General features: G+C 34.4%; 1 long non-coding RNA gene across 1 annotated transcript in view; it reads right to left on the bottom strand.

Moving 5' to 3' along the window:
• Nucleotides 1–1,111: 1,111 nt before the first annotated feature.
• LOC135200088 (uncharacterized) overlaps nt 1,112–5,000 on the bottom strand; it is a 13,284-nt gene continuing 9,395 nt past the window's right edge. The window contains exon 5 of the long non-coding RNA XR_010311201.1: nt 1,112–2,557. This is a non-coding gene — a long non-coding RNA (uncharacterized LOC135200088). The remainder of the gene's footprint in view (nt 2,558–5,000) is intronic.

Here is a 5,000-nt window from a genome sequence, read left to right as displayed (position 1 = left end):
CCATTGTGACGTTTTGGAGTCCTACCACTCTTTAGTTGTTACCTTTCCAAGTTCTGACCAGACTTACTTATCTCTGCTGAAGGAGAAACCAGTGGTATGGTGACAGTGTTACCAATTATCCTTTGCAACAAACTAAGACTATTTTCTCCGCCCAGTTTCCCTCAATGTTATGATACCATCAACCCTCTTCTTTACTAATCTGACACTGAATCTACATAGAATAGTAAGTATTTATAAATGAGGACTTTTGCCTTTATATAATGGCAGAGTAGTGTTACCTGTATAGTAAAAAATGTAATAAAATCGTTACAGTTAATTATCAGCATCAATATGTTCAGGAGTAATACCATTTACGTTATGAAGTACCCTTCCATGGAAATACATTCAGCATTGTTTTTTTTCTAAATTATTGTACAAATATTCACAGAAAAGGCATCCAGACAATGCGCACACATCACATGTGTTTGAAGAGAAAAGAAAATGGTTGTGCTAGGTGACTTAAATGCAAGGATAGCAGACAGAGAAAGGTAGCTTAGTAGATAGGCGTGGAGTTCATGGATAAAATAAGAATGGAGAGAGCCTTCCAGAAACATGTTCAGAAAAGGCCTTGAAATTTGGAAATATGTAGTTAGCAAAGTATATTCATGGGTGTGATTTGTAGGTACAGGGAAATGAAAGGAAACATTCACTCTTCGTTTTTTCACAACAATCCATTCATGTATTTCAACTTTGACTTTCAAAGGCACTCATATATCCACATCTTTTGCATACAACCTACCACTTCCTTCGTTTCAACTGTCCTGCGATTCACGTTTTCTCTTATACTACAATCATACACATACACGCACACACACACACACACACACATATATATATATATATAATATATATATATATATATATATATATATATATATATATATATATATATATATATATATACGTATAGTATATATACTTATATATATATATATATATATATATATATATATAATCCTATATACATATATGCAAAACTGAATGCATACAAAATACTAAAACATGGTACTACACCGAATATTTGTTAACAATAATTTGTTATCAAGAACAATAGGAAAATAATAGTGTTACATTTCTAAGACTAGCACAATTTTAAAGCTCAAAAAACAGGTACAAATATAATTAATGACAAACAGACGCTCATAAAAATGTGTTTAAAAAGACAGAAGTAAAGCACTAAAGATATGTACTAGATCTTACATTGTTGGCAAGAGTCAGATTGATTGTGAGATTCTACGACTCGTACGCAGTTACCTGGTAGACGGTGGAATCGAATGAGTAGGAAAGAGCGTAAAAGTGGAGAATTAACTTTGGTTTCTCTCAAAAATGGCATTGTATAGCCTTCAGTTAGCCACTTTCTTAAATCTACGGGCTTGCTGATTTCATCAGTGGGCTGAATCTTATTTTAGAATTCTCGATGCTGAATTTGTAAAAATATTCTCATCAGGATTCTAAATGTATTATTTTATGCAAACCCGATGACATGTTTAGCTTATGCGTTTTATCCCCCAAGTCAAAACATTGAATGGGTGTTTGGGGAACTATAGAATCGATCTTCCGAGGTGTTCAAACCTTCGTGCACGTATCTGGAGCTTCTTCCCTATTATACTTTATATTGTATTAAAGCAATTGCGCTCACAAAAAAACGCCGTAGACTGCAGTTCTGGGGTACTGTTTCTGTAGTTAAAACCAAGTACCAATGGCGCGTTCAGATTTGAAAGATACTCGAAGAATAATCTAACAACGAAAATAAAAACTCTTGATGACAAAGAAAAATATGGGGAACAATATAATTGCCATCTAGGCTTTTGAAATATTCTTATTCGGATGCAATCGTTTCTCAAACTGTTTACCAATATACATATCAGTTACATTTTACTGAAGCCATTTTTTTTAGATAATATTCAAAAACTGAATTTCTGAATGTAAAGTAGATATTGGAGAGATGCCATTATTCTATTTATTTATTTATTGCAAATCAAGAGATCCTACGTCTATTATTTTGATCCCTCCGAAAAAGATTTAGATATTTCAAACGCCAGAGAATGGATACACTTATCCCTTTCTTTTCTCAGACAGACTTTATCTACCCAAAAAGGAATATTATTTTCTTCGTCTTCTTCCTCTTCTTTCTTTTTTTTCAATAACGAGAGAATTTGTCCCGGGAAAATGTCAAGGTAATTTTTAAGAAAAGTACGAACCCACTGGTACCTTCCTGTGGTATCAAGGTATAACGAAGCATACCCCTGAACTGCCGTACAGAGGCGTCTGAACTCTGTTTTTACATTTCATAATGCCCAAATGCCCATCGGTTTCGATGTCTTGTATCAGAAGCTTTATTTTCGGTGTTTGTGTTCCTTCTCGTCCTCTCCTGACCTCTTCACAATGCTGTTGTTGTTTTGTTAACCTTCTCTGATGTGCGTGAAATACCTGGCCAAGGTTTCTAGCCTCGCCTGAAGGATCTGATGGAGTAGATGCAGGAGAGGACGTAGAGTGCTGTATTCAGCAGTCCTATGGCCTGAAAGACAATAATAATAATAATAATAATAATAATAATAATAGGGAGGAAAAAAACTCTCTATCGCGAGAGTATATATAATGTTCTAAAGGGTCCAAACTAATGCAAAGTGTTAAGAGTCCGTGTATAATTTTAACGAGCTAACGACCGGTGTCAACGATCTTCAACGACTCTTGTTTTTAAATTTACCTCTGTTCATGTTGTAACTAATTGTTCATTTGGACTGAAGATGAACCCAGGGAAGGGTTCGAAAGCTTTTTTTGTAGTCTTAAAAATTATACACGGACTCTTAAGGGTAGGCTCCACTTTGGGGGGTGCCGATCGTAAAAAATATTTGCCAAAAATACACTATCAAGACAGGCTAATGAAATTTTTCAGGCATTATTAGCACTATAATAATGCATATTCCCTGTGAGTTTTATCATCCTACAGGGAAAACATTAATGATTTTATGAAAAAAATGTGAAAAAAACGGAAATTTCCGGGCCCTCGTACTGAAGGTTATTTGGTGATTGGTGAGAAACTACAGTCTGAATAGAAATTCGGTCTGACAGAATGTTGGTATATCCACCTGGAACATGCACAAAAAAATTATCAAAATAGAACAGTAAATAAGCACGTAATAAACAAAAAAAAGAGCAACAACTTTGTAAGTTCAGCGAAAGCCCCGCCGAAAAATCAGACTATGGCTGGAAGGAAAAAATATTCAGGAAAAATTCAAATCTTGATTTAGGGACAAAACCTTTTGACAGTTTATAGTTATTATATCACTTGATAGCCTGAAACATCTAAAAATTATATTATTTTAGGACAATCAAAGAAAAAAAACCACCCCCCACCCTTTTTTTTTTTTTTTTTTTTTTTTTTTTTTTTTTTTTTTTTTTTTTTTTTTTGAGGTGGGGTTTTTGGTTTTCTTTGATCGTCCTAAATAATATAATTTTTAGATGTTTTAGGCTATCAAGTGATATAATAACTATAAACTGTCAAAAGGTTTTGTCCCTAAATCAAGATTTGAATTTTTCCTGAATATTTCTTCCTAGCTATAGTCTGATTACTCGGCGGGGCTTTCGCTGAACTTACGAAGTTGTTGCTCTTTTTTTTGTTATTACGTGCTTATTTACTGTTCTATTTTGATAATTTTTTTTGTGCATGTTCCAGGTGGATATACCAACATTCTGTCAGACCGAATTTCTATTCAAGACTGTAGTTTCTCACCATCACCAAATAACCTTCAGTACGAGGGCCCGGAAATTTCCGTTTTTTCACATTTTTTTTCATAAAATCATTAATTTTCCCTGTAGGATGATAAAACTCACAGGGAATATGCATTATTATAGTGCTAATAATGCCTGAAAATTTCATTAGCCTGTCTTGATTAGTGTATTTTTGGCAAATATTTTTTACGATCGGCACCCCCCAAAGTGGAGCCTACCCTTAACACACTGTATTATTGTGGACCCTTTAGAACAAAATAATAATAATAATAATAATAATAATAATAATAATAATAATAATAATAATGGATAAGTATCAAGACCTGAAAAATAGAATTAAGAAGGATATGGGATATACCAGTGGAAATTGTAAATTGTACCCATAACCATAGGAACACTAGGCACGATCCCAAGATCCCTAAAAGGAATCTGGGAAAACTAGAGGCTGAAATAGCTCCAGGACTCATGCAGAGGAGTGTGCTCCTAAAAACGGCGCACATAGTAAGAAAAGTGATGGACTCATAAGGAGCCAGGATGCAACCCGGAACCCCATTCTATAAATACCACCCAGTCGAATTGGAGGACTGTGATAGAAAAAAAAAAAAATAATAATAATAACTCAAGTGTCGCGCAGAAAAGTTTTCATATCTTCATTACTGCACTTAGCTTAAAACTCTCATGCCTGAGAAACAACCTGTAATTAGGTCCTCAAATTTTTTAACATTTGGCAACTCAGATATAACGATAATTTTTTTTGTAAAATCACCTTTTTTTTCAATGATTCGCTTGTCATTAAAAAGAGCCAAGGATATTCGCAATGAATTTTAACCATTTCCCCTGTCGACCCCTTTCATTAATTTTTGTATGTTTTGCCATGATTGTGTAATTCTCTTTTTTTCTTATTTAACACAAGAGGGAAGTTTCATTATTAAGGGAGATACATACCGGGTTAAACCCCTTTGGGGTCACTATCCAAGAAAGTTCCAATAACAGTAATAAGGACAAATGTTTGGCCTCTTAGAACTCTTAGAGCAAGAACATTTTCTGGTAGGATGCCCCGTCTGGAATACCTCTGTCTAGAAAACGAGTCTCTTAATTGGAGAAATCCCTCTCAGATCTATCTTATGAGAGTTGCCCAAGTAACTAGAACTGATTCACTTAAGGTAGATTCTCGGATGAGCCTTATTCTTACGAGACGTTTGTTTGGTGGCCGCTGGTACCGGGAGGTA

Source organism: Macrobrachium nipponense, chromosome 26, assembly GCF_015104395.2.
Source record: "Macrobrachium nipponense isolate FS-2020 chromosome 26, ASM1510439v2, whole genome shotgun sequence".
Lineage (NCBI taxonomy): Eukaryota > Metazoa > Arthropoda > Malacostraca > Decapoda > Palaemonidae > Macrobrachium > Macrobrachium nipponense.
This window is presented reverse-complemented; position numbering and strand designations above follow the sequence as displayed.